The 12,662-nt window shown below is 41.6% G+C and overlaps 1 protein-coding gene across 1 annotated transcript in view; it reads right to left on the bottom strand.

Moving 5' to 3' along the window:
- The window catches only part of ROR1 (receptor tyrosine kinase like orphan receptor 1), a 469,844-nt gene that overhangs the window by 94,616 nt on the left and 362,566 nt on the right, over nucleotides 1-12,662 (bottom strand). The gene's annotated exons all lie outside the window — the stretch shown is intronic.

Genomic DNA, 12,662 nt, shown 5'->3' on the forward strand with positions numbered 1-12,662 from the left:
GATGTCTCTTTCAAAGTGGATCAGCAACCTGGGCTCTGCTTTGATGATGGCTTGTGATTTCCTGGTGAACAGAGGACAGCTCAAGAGCACAAAGCTGTCCTACGTGGTCATTCTTACCAAAACAGTTGGCCCCGGGTGGCAACTGTGAAAACATACATGTCTTTCATAGCTCCACCACTCACAGATGTGTCTACACAGAAGATATTCACAGGGGATAACAGGTCTGGCTTGTGTATTTTGTACTGTATTGAGCCAGGTAGAAAGTGGATGAAAAGGAGATTATTTTCATGATAAGAAATTCATTCTTAGAGCAACAGCCACACAAGGAAAAGAAAGCCTCCATTCTTTCTATGAATGAAGATCACAAGCAGATAATTTATATATTGAAATCAGATATGCCAAAAGGCACTTTAAAGATAATCTACTCCAGTAGTTTTCAAACTCTTTTGGAATAGATTACCAAGCAGAAGCTCAAAAATGTGATAGAGTTTAAAAAACAGTTTAACAAGAACATTTATTCTTTTTGGGGGGCCACATTGAGTGGTATGCAGAACTTCCCCAACCAGGGATTGAACCCATGTCCCCTGCATTGGCAGGTGGATTCTTAACCACTGGACCACCAAGGAAGTCCAAGAACATTTATTCTGATTGAAGTAGAGATGGGGGAGGAATAAGTCAGCCTATTCTTAGAACCATTTCCATCTCCCAGCATCCTTCTTGGGGCAGATCCTAAGGCAGCACCATGAATACTTGAGTGCTCCCAGGAACAGACTGAAAATCACTCACTAGTCCCACCTTACCCATTTACTGATGACAAAACCAGGCACAGAGAGGCCAAGTGACTTGCCCAGAATTCAGGGCATAATGAAAGCGAAGACCAGGGTTAAAGCCAGGCCTCCTGATGTCCAGCCCAAAGTTCTTGCCATTATAAAACATGGAGTCATTCTAACAGTTCACTTCTTAGAAGTCACATGATCAGATACCATTGGTTTATAAAGTCTCAATGAAGTTTTTTTTTTTCCTTTGCTTGTCTAAAGGATATTTGGAAGGAAAGAAGGGAGAGAGCAGAGGAGGGAGGGAAGGGAGAATTAAATTTCAACATTAAAAGCATGCACAACTCCCCACCCTTTCTAGAGTCATACTCAAAACTGTGGATAAGTAATTTGAAAGGGGGGGGAATATGATATCAAAATGATTACAGGCTTACTAAATTCAATGACTTCAATGAGTCTTGAAGGAACTAAATGATCCAAGACCCCATTCCTCCATTGACTCATTCATCCAACTCATTAGACTCTTTAAGGAGATATTATTTGCTGCTGAGATATGGGAGTGAATGACGTCAGACCTCAAGAAACTAAGTTTTGAGGAGAAAAGGCATGGCTTGGTGCTACATCTTATGATGGGAATAGGTTAAGCAAAAGAAAGAGATGCAGAGGAAGGGAGAGAAGGACAGGGGACTGGAGAAGAGGAGAGGGGAGAATATTACAGTGGTCAGTGGTTGAGATGAAAAGGAAGAATACCAGGTAGGTAGGTAGGTGTGGGAGGACAGAACCTGAAAGAGTTTTTCCAGGGCACCCCCAGCCCAGAATGGGACATGTGCCCTGGATGATCAAAGACTGGAGACCAGCAGGCTGAGAGGATGCTCTTTGAGATCCTAGGACACAAAGGGATAAATCTGTGATGTTCTTTTCTTCCCCAGCAGCAACCTCATCTATAAAACGTGCTTAAAATATGCTGAATTTTAATACATTAAAAGCAGTTTACTTATCTTCTCACAGTCTATAAGGCTAGTATTTTGGTCTGTGTTCAGCTATCTAGGGGTGCTGATGCAAAGTGTGAAATAGCACAGCTCTAGTTTTGTTTGGTTGGCTGGACCCAATCTGTATTTTGAACTTTAGTGAGACCTTTTACAAACTTGTTTAGTGGCTAAGTCGTGTCTGACTCTTTAGTGATCCCATGAACTGGAGCCCACCAGGATCCTCTGTCCATGGGATTTCCCAGGCGAGAATACTGGAGTGGGTTGTCATTTCCTTCTCTAAGGGGATTGAACCTGGGTCTCCCGCATTGGCAGACAGGTTCTTTACTACTGAGCTACCTCGGAAGCTCCCACAAACTTATATCACTGTGCTAAAGTGCACCTGTCTGGAGTGTGGAGGAAGCACCCACAGTTCATTAATTTTTTAAGCATTTTTGGGTCAGAAGTGGCAACACCACATGTTTTGGGAGTGAACTGCATATTGCAATGGGTTTAGTGGTAAGACATGGGCTTCAGTGATCAATGTCCTCAGTGATCAATGCAAAGAAATAGAGGAAAACAATAGAATGGGAAAGATCAGAGATGTCTTCAAGAAAATTAGAGATACCAAGGGAACATTTCATGCAAAGATGGGCTCGATAAAGGACAGAAATGGTAGAGACCTAACAGAAGCAGAGGATATTAAGAAGAGGTGGAAAGAATATACAGAAGAACTATACAAAAAAGATCTTCACAACCCAGATAATCACAATGGTATGATCACTCACCTAGAGCCAGAAATCCTGGAATGTGAAGTCAAGTGGGTCTTGGGAAGCATCACTTTGAACAAAGCTAGTGGAGGTGATGGAATTCTAGTTGAGCTATTTCAAATCCTGAAAGATGATGCTATGAAAGTGCTGCACTCAATATGCCAGCAAATGTGGAAAACTCAGCAGTGGCCACAGGACTGGAAAAGGTAAATTTTCATTTCAATCCAAAAGAAAGGCAATGCCCCAAAATGTTGAAACTACTGCACAATTGCACTCATCTCATATGCTAGCAAAGTAATGTTCAAAATTCTCCAAGCCAGGCTTCAACAGTTTGTGAACCGTGAACTTCCAGATGTTTAAGCTGGATTTAGAAAAGGCAGAGGAACCAGAGATCAAATTGCCAACATCCACTGGATCATCAAAAAAGCAAGAAAGTTCCAGAGAAACATCTATTTCTGCTTTGTTGACTATGCCAGAGCCTTTGACTGTGTGGATCACAATAAACTGTGGAAAATTCTGAAAGAGATGGGAATACCAGACCACCTGACCTGCCTCCCGATAAACCTGTATGCAGGTCAAGAAGCAACAGTTAGAAGTGGACATGGACAACAGACTGGTTCCAAATAGGAAAAGGAGTATGTCAAGGCTGTATATTGTCACCCTGCTTATTTAACTTATATGCAGAGTACATCATGAGAAACGCTGGACTAGATGAAGCACAAACTGGAATCAAGATTGCCAGGAGAAATATTAATAACCTCAGATATGCAGATGACACCACCCTTATGGCAGAAAGTGAAGAAGAACTAAAGAGCCTCTTGATGAAAGTGAAAGAGGAGAGTGAAAAAGTTGGCTTAAAGCTCAACATTCAGAAAATGAAGATCATGGCATCTGGTCCCATTACTTCACGGAAAATAGATGGGAAACAATGGAAACAGTGACTGACTTTATTTTTCTGGGCTCCAAAATCACTGCAGATGGTGACTGCACCCATGAAATTAAAGGATGCTTGCTCCTTGGAAGAAAAGGTATTACCAACCTAGATAGCATATTCAAAAGCAGAGACATTACTTTGCCAATAAAGGTCCATCTAGTCAAAGCTATGGTTTTTCCGGTAGTCATGTATGAATGTGAAAGTTGGACTGTAAAGAAAGCTGAATGCCAAAGAATTGATGCTTTTGAACTGTGGTGTTGGAGAAGACTCTTGAGAGTCCCTTGGACTGCAAGGAGATCCAACCAGTCCATCCTAAAGGAAATCAGACCTGAATATTCATTGGCAAGACTGATGCTGAAGCTGAGACTCCAATACTTTGGCCACCTGATATGAATAACTGATTCATTGGAAAAGACCCTGATGCTAGGAAAGATTGAAGGCAGGAGGAGAAGGGGATGAGAGAGAATGAGATGGTTGGATGGCATCATCGACTCGATGAACATGAGTCTGAGTAAAGTCTGGGAGCTGGTGACAGACAGGGAGGCCTGGTGTGCTGCAGTCCATGGGGTCGCAAAGAGTTGGACATGACTGAGTGACTGAAATGAACTAAATTGATGGGCTTCAGACTCAGACAGATTGCTATTCAAGTCCTAGCTGTCTCTAACCACCTACAGGATCTTTGAACAAGCATTTAATTTTACTGAGTCTCCGATTGGGGATGAGAAGAAATGTATAAGACTAACAGGGTTGCTTTGAAGATTGCTTGAATTAATACATAAAATGGCCATTATTATAATAGGCCCATATCAGTGTGAGAAGTTGAGATTAGAGTCCGTGCATAGAATTAAGCCATGCAGTCAGAAAAAAAAGATGCTCACCAGGGGAAATAGGGAAATGTTAACGATATTTGTGAGCTAGAGTATCCCTTCTACCACTCCCTCACCATTTTCTTGGCCTCGGAGTAAAACTTCACATTGATTTTCACTGAGGAAAACCACCCTAGCCATTTGCTTCACACCATAAAAACATATTTTTTCTTTCTTACTCTGTGTAGTCAAGTGCAAACAGAATCCAGATTTTAGTCTGTAACAATGGTCATATGGAGGAGGAACTGATTTCCTCTTAGAAAACACTTAATTCTAGAACACCGAGCTCTTGGGTCATTTCCTTGCACTCTGATGATATCATATCCCAACTTGCTTATTTGCTCATCTTTATTTGTTGCTCTATGTACATTTAACAGTTGGAAGTACTTATGTATTGACTAAACAGAGTATCAGAGAGTTTTTATACTATGGCAGCTTAGGGTTCTTGAAATATTTGACATAATTAACATTTCAATGAATCAGCTAAAGTTCACCCAAATGTGACTCCTGAGATCCTTTGCTCTTTTGAATAGATATTTATGAACATGGTTCTGTTTCTCTCCAAAGGCCTGTCATGTGACCCTCTCGGTATTCTTTGAATGACCCATGAGACATACCTAAATGTGGGATAAATGCAATTGATCTGGACATGGAGAACTCAATAGGCACTTCCTTTTCAATGTGCAAGAGAGTTGTTACATTTCCCTTGTTCCACTGTGAATATCAAATATTTTCTTCCCTCCAAAAACTGTAAGTTGTGGCCAGGTTTTCACATATTTTTTTCTCATTTATGAAAAGTCTAGATATAGACACAGAAATGTACCTTACTTATTGTTAACATTTTCAAAAAAGAAAAAAAAGTGAGCTTGATGTGTACATTCCAGTCTGTTTATTCTCTGGTTAATATCCCTCAACAGAGCCTGTCCATACTCACACTTTTTAACCAACTGGTTTGATTATTTAGCTATTATCAAGCCAGCTAAAATGGTAAGCACTCACTTGGGAAATAAAACAGTATAGCAAAGATGAAATGTATCAGAATTTTCAATATAATAATTTATGTTCATTTTCAGAGTAATCCTCCTGAAAAAGGCCAACAGTTGTATTTAGTCACCATGGAAATATATTTTAAAACATAGTTTAAAAATGTTCTTAAAAACCTGTATCCAGAACAAACTAGATATGTCATTTTTAAGCTCTGCTCTCAGTTCTACAGAAAACATTGTAGATTGGTTCTCTGACAAAATTTATATTCTGCAGCCTGTATTTCACCTCAAAGATTTCAAACTAGCCCTTAATGTCCTGAAGTGTACTGTCTTTTGCATTTGCCTCCTCCTTATTTCATCTAAAGTAAGGCTTGCCTAAATGCTTTTCCCAACTACCAAGTTATAAGGATCACATTTCTCTGGGGCTGATCTTTCTAATCAGACCTGTATCACTCAGGTCTCTTGGTTGCAAATGACAGAATCATGACTTGAAAAAAAAAAAAGTAGTTTAAAGTAGTTTAAGCACTAAAAGAATATTTACTGGCTCACTAGCCAATGTCTGGGAAAAGTGGGGGTGGAGTGGTTCAGGCAAGACTGGATCCAGGGAATCAGGTACTCCTATCAGTCTCTCATCTCAGCTTCCTGGTTTTATAGCCACAGCAAATCCCGATTTATACAGCAATAACACATCTAGAAACACAAGAGAGCTTTATTGTTAGGTCCATACTAGAAAAATTTTGTGGAAGGATGGAGATTTGTCTGACTTATATCATCTGCTCATCCTTGGACAAGTCTCTGTGCTCTGAGAGTTTAGCATTCTGGTGGCTATGCCCATAAGACTCATACAGTTGGGTGGAAGGGACCTATCTCCTCCAAAGTTAGAAGAGCTATTCATATTTGGGACACACAGAATAATACTAGATCATTCCCTTCTGAATCATTCCTTATAGTGTCTCACACCCAGTAATATTGAGAAGCAATAATTACAGTCATGTTCTTTTAAGGAGACTGAATTGAATTGTGTCTATATGAAAAGACCACGGGTTTTAAGCTGGGTGCACAAATTTTAATTTGTTATCTTAAAACCACAACTGGCAAAAATGCAGCTTGGCAAGGTCTCACTCTTCCAGCAAGGCCCAGTGAAAGCAGTAGCCTTTCATTAAATAAACACAAGCATTCACAGGAGACCCAGGGTCCTAGTTGCTGCTCTCTGACCATCCTCACCAATGGAGTCATTACCCACATGCAGGAACCAAACAAAACCCAGCTACACTTGTAACTCATTTGTTATCCAAATCTTCACATCCAGAAATTATCAGTTACTTGTTGACAGACTGATTGATAAAAAGTTCCAAAAGGACTAGCATTCTTTTCTTTCAGGTTTTTTTGGTTTTGTTTTTATTCTAATAAATTCTGTCATGCAGCAGGTCTCTCCTCACTACATTTTTGTGCCTTTATGTCCAGACCCTGGAAACTGCAAGCAGTTTCAGGGAGCCCTGCTTTACATCATTACCGCTTATCACGAGACAATAATAAATACATTTCTGTGTAGATCGGAGAATGTAAATGAAGATTAAGCCCACATTACTTAAGGTGGAAACTATGCCATCAACTCTGAAAAGAAAGGGTCAGCCTCCACCTCATGTCCGGGACCCCTGGTGGCTCCAGCTGGGTTCTGTCTCACAGCAGTTGGCTCATGCTTTGGCTTTGTCCCACCATCTTTTCTCCGAATGGATGCCAACTGCTAATGTACCATGGTGGTTCAGACCCCAATCCATCATGCTAATATTAATCTTTTTATTGAGTCAGTTATCACAAGCAGGTATGAACCTACCATTTCCTTCCTGACTTTGGCCAGTCTCTGATTTGTCACTTCTCTAAGAACACAGAGATTTCTTCATAAATTACTCTATTGAAAAAGGGTGCTGTTATGGGCTGCATGTTTGTGTCTACCCAAGATTCATATGTTGAAACTCTAACCTCTAGTGGGAGGTGCTGCTTTTGGGAGAGGATTAAAGTTAGATTAGATCATGAAGCTGTGACCCTCAGATGGGATTAGTGCCCTCTTTTTATAACCAGAAGAGGAGACTAGGGATATTCCTAGTTATGTGCACTCAATAAAAAGGTCACATAAAGACATAACCCTGGAGGAGGACGTGGCAACCCACTCCAGTCCATGGGGAATGCCATAGACAGAGGCGCCCTGGGGGCTACAGTCCATAGGATCACAGAGTCAGACACCACTGAAGCGACTCAGGCACACGGCATAAAGACATAGCCAGGAGGACAGACCTTACCAAGAACCCGATCGTGCTAGCACCCTGATCTTGGACTTCCAAACTTTACACCGTGAGATATAAGTTCCTGTTGCTTCAGTCACCCACTCCATTGCCTTCCATTAGAGCACCTGAACGTAGATGACATTTTAAGAGGATCACAAAATAGACAGTAGGGAAGGGAGCCAAGATACAAAATGATTTTTGTATCTGGATGAATGAATGTCTGGTAGCCTTAAAGTGACCCAAGTTTTAAATTCATCCTATTTTAAATTCTGCATATCATACAAAAGAGTGTTTTGACGTTTTCTCTGTTTCAGGTGGGCAAAGATTCTCTCATGGCTCAGGCAGGCCCTAGTACATGGTGGAAAGAAATTGGACTTCTGAGTCAGAGCAATACCAGCATCCCAGCTCTGCTTCTTACTGACAATGAAAACTTGAGCAACTTTCTTAGTCTCCATAAGCCACAATTTCCTCAGTTGAAAATGGTACATATAGCTGTTACAGCATTAATGAGACGGTGTAGGTATAATATTTAGCAAAGTTCAGTCATCGAAGTGGCAATAGTTAAGCCTGAAACAAACCTTAAATATTAACATGAGAACAACGAGGCTTTTCTGCAGCAGAGAACCAGCCAGATGCCCTTTATCTAGAGGGTTGTGCAGGATGGAGTGTGAAAAGGAGAAGCATTAGATAATAGTGCTGCCCTCAGGGGACTTATTGTCTAGCTGGAGGGAGCCAAAGGGAACACACACACACACACACACACACACACAAACAAAATAGCAACAAAACAATACTCAAGAGCAAAATAAAGTATCAGATTACAGAGGATGACTGTGTATGTGAAAGTAGTTTAGAACAGAGGGTGGGTCTTGAAAGCTGGGATAATGGTTTCTAAAATATAGATCTGCAACGGCACAGATGCTGTCAGCTTTATCCATTTTCCTATCCACAGAATGTAGACCAGCTTCTGGCTCTCAATGGGTGGTCAATAAATGTCTACTGGAGTGAATAGACCAATGAATTGTTTGCATAATTAGTGGAAAAGCTCTGGTCTTGGAATACAAAGACTTGGTTGGGACCTGCTCAAAAACTCTGTACCACTAGAGAACTTTCTTAGCCTCTCTGAACCTCAGTTGCCTCATCTGTAAAATGGCTATCTAATCCCTGTCCACTGCATGGATTTGTTACACAGATAAATACACATTTTCTGTGAAAGGCACTGATCCACAGCAGGCACCTCAAAATTGGCCATAAAAATGTAATTGTAAGGAGGAATAGGGGAACTTCCTAGGTGGCTCAGTGGTAAAAAAAATCTGCCTGTCAATACAGGAGATGCAGATTCTATCCCTGGGTTGGGATGGTGCCCTGGAGAAGAAATAGCAATCCACTCCAGTATTCTTGTCTGGGAAATCCCATGGAGAGAGGAGCCTGGTGGGCTACACTCCATGGGGCATCAAAGAAAGAGTCGGATACGACTTAGCGACTGAGCACACGTGCAAGGAGGAACTGGAACCATAAGGATGGGGCACAAATTCAGGTAAGTGCAAAATAAGCAATTTTAATGCTGCATTTACCATGACGTCCTTTAACTTGGGCTCCAAGATCAGGAAGGGTGTCCATGGAATAACAGGATGGAAGGCTGTTTTTCTTTCCCTCCATGGTAACCAATGGCACATGCTTCGTTGCTGTTAACAAGATCAATAAACTTGCCACATTCAGAAATCGACAATTAACCCCTTTTACAACACTTAAAGTCATAGGCCTCTCTATTTTATATAGCCAAGCAGGCTGCTGAGCACATGGTTTTTATTATTGCCCTCCCCCTCTAAAAAGAGAAAAAAAAATCTACTACTAATAATTTAACACCTTATAGAGCCTGTCCTTCTCTTAATGATTTTGCAGGGGAGTCCTGTGCATTGCAGCTGTCTTTGCAAGGGCCACCTCCAGGTCCATACTGCTTGGGGGAACTATATTATCTTTGGTCCGGCTTACCTTTCTAAATGTTTTATGGTTTACAGCTGTGGTGAAAAGCATTTTGGGGTCGGCAGAGATTTATTCCCCTTTTTAATGTTTTTACTAGGCTGAATAAACACATTCTCGAGGAATGAAACCTCTGGCCATGTTGGGAATATGGAAACCTGGGCTCCACTCCGTAATGGCAGCTCTTTCGTGATGGACGCTTGCTTATAACAATGGGTGCCATTGTCAGCTTTGAATAGGACAGCAGTCAGGAGCCCTAAGTGGGTTCCAGAGCACCCAGCCCATGAGCCCCCATGTTACAACACTACCTGAAGTTGCCTTCCTTGCTGCAGCGTCCCATTAACACCTGGACGAAAATGCTGTGTTTTAAGGGCTCTGGAGAGTCAGAGAAGTTGGGAATGCATAATCGATACTATTTCTTTGGCGCTTTAACATCCACCATGTGCTCATTTAAATACTTTTGGCAAAGGAGCCTAGATAAAGCAAGTCTTTTTTCCCAGATTCAAATGAACCCTTAATTTTTATGAGGTTTGTAAAACTTCAGCAAAACAATTTCTTTAAAAGGGAAAAGAAAGTATTTCCTTAAGCTTGCTCATTCCGTTGATTTTGGCTGAGACAGCTCACAGACTGACTTGTATACTATAAGAAATATTATTCATATAGTGATTTGGAGTTGGGTGGAATCAGAAAGTACTATAAATCTCTTCACATGACATTCCTGCAAACTCCGCCAGGCTGAGACTGAAACAGGCTTGGAAGCCAAGAGGCAGCACCTGCACAGCCCACTACGTGGCAAAAGCTGGCCCATCACTGGACCTTCTTAAGGTGTCTCCAAGCGCAGCTTCAGAGTCAGGCGAATAAAGAGCTTTGTCGTGTTGCAGGGCTTTGGGGGGTAATTAGCAAGCGTAAGTCATCCTTGCAGACACACCAGTTGGCAGCTTTTGAGAAACTGACATGCCTGGCTCATTTCTTTGTACTGCAGTTAGTACTTTTCATAAGAACAGTGTAAAGGCTTCTCCATGGACTGGCTCTTAGAGCCCATCTGGCTCATCATTCTAACAAGAGTTGCTACAGATGCTGATATTCAGATGATTTCAGGCTACTGTTCTGGGATCTGCTCTAAATGTACAGTCATGTTCTAAGATATTACAAGTTTGCAGATGTTAGATGATTGAAACAATTATTTCAATAGGAAAATTATTTTTGGGCTTCTCAGGTGGCTCAATGGTAAAGAATCCGCCTGCCAACGCAGGAGATTTATGTTCTATCCCTGGTCCAGGAAGATCCCCTGGAGAAGGAAATGGCAACCCACTTTAGTATTCTTGCCTGGGAAATCCATGGACAGAGGAGCCTGGTGGGCTACATACAGTCCATGGGGTCGCAGAGTCGGACACAACTGAGTGACTGAGCACGCATGCAGGTACTTTCATACTTAATAATAGTGACTTTTCCCCCTGCTTGCTCCTTGGAAGGAAATCTATGACAAACCTTGACAGCATATTAGAAAGCAAAGACATCAGTTTACCAACAAAGGTCAGTATAGTCAAAGCTGTGACAGAGGATGAGATGGCTGGATGGCATCACCGACTCGATGGACATGGGTTTGGGTGAACTCCAGGAGTTGGTGATGGACAGGGAGGCCTGGCATGCTGCAATTCATGGGTTGCAAAGAGTCAGACACGACTGAGCAACTGAACTGAACTGATAGTCCAGTAGTCATGCATAGATGTAAGAGTTAGACCATAATGAAGGCTAAGTGCTAAAGAATGAATGCTTTCAAACTGGAGAAGGCTCTTGAGAGTCCCTTGGACTGCAAGGAGATCAAACCAGTCAATCCTAAAGGAAATCAACCCTGAATATTCATTGGAAACACTGATGCTGAAGCTCCAATACTTTGGCCACCTGATGTGAAGAGAAAAAGACCTTATGGTGGGGATGACTGAAGGCAACAGAAGAAGAGGGTGGCAGGGGATGAGATGGTTAGATAGCATCACCGACTCAATGGACCGGAGCAAACTCCGGGAGATAGTGAAGGACAGGGAAGCCTGGTGTGCTGCAGTCCATGGGGTTGCAAGGAGTAGGACACGACTAGGCGACTGGACAACAACAACAGGAATGTCAATAATAAAGGTTTCCTTTATAGCCAAAAGAGTTCAGGGACCAGGATAAAGCTATAAAGCTTAAATACTATGTATATCCAGACTGATGATATACAGCTTTTGCTCAGGAGACCAACACTTCTTGTTTGATCTTATCAGGTCTCACATAGAACATGGTGATTCTCTGTTATTCTCATCATCTTTATCATCCATTGTAATGATGAATAAATACAATACCATCCAAACACAGCAAATGTATCCCTACACACTAGCTCCTTTTCCTAAGCATGTTGATAATTACAGTAGTAGATCTCACAGTTTAAGATCCTTTCCCTGAACACTCAGGTTACCTCCTAGCTGGGAACACTCAAACTCTAAGAGAAATGTCAGTATTTATTTGTCCTTTCTTGCTAATTAGAGTCACAGTCCTTTGGTTCAGTATTTTTACAGACACCCAACTTCATGTATTTAAGGCACAAATTTCCTCTGGGAATTCCCTGGCGCTCCGGTGGTTAGGATCTCTAGTTGGGGAACTAAGATCCCACAGACAGTGTGGCACAGCCAGAAAGAAACAAAACAAAACAAAACAATTTCCTTCACCCTATCACATTTCTTAAGGGATAAATTATTGAGTTTGCACATTAGCTATTCCTGACCTTCCCCTCATCATTAAATAGTTTCTCAACCCATCCTCTTAATTTCAAAGGCTTTCCTGGTCATTTTAGTTACTGGAAAATATGAGTAAGAAGTTCCTCTTTCTCACCCATTATTCTCATCCTTCTCTGTGTCATTCCAACCATGTTCTTGTTCTTCCCTCCAAGTTCCAGGGAAGAGGTTTCTCTCTCCCTGTTGACATCTAACCACCTGGCCTGAGTAGCTTTTCTCTTCCCACTACCTCTAGGATTTTAACCCCACAATGGTTGTTTTTTCTCCTTAGCATCTTCAAAGATCTCTTCCAGAAATGGTCATCTTATTTCTCTCTTAGCCCAATTTCTCTCCTTTCATTC

Source organism: Bos indicus, chromosome 3 (genome assembly GCF_029378745.1).
Source record: "Bos indicus isolate NIAB-ARS_2022 breed Sahiwal x Tharparkar chromosome 3, NIAB-ARS_B.indTharparkar_mat_pri_1.0, whole genome shotgun sequence".
NCBI lineage: Eukaryota > Metazoa > Chordata > Mammalia > Artiodactyla > Bovidae > Bos > Bos indicus.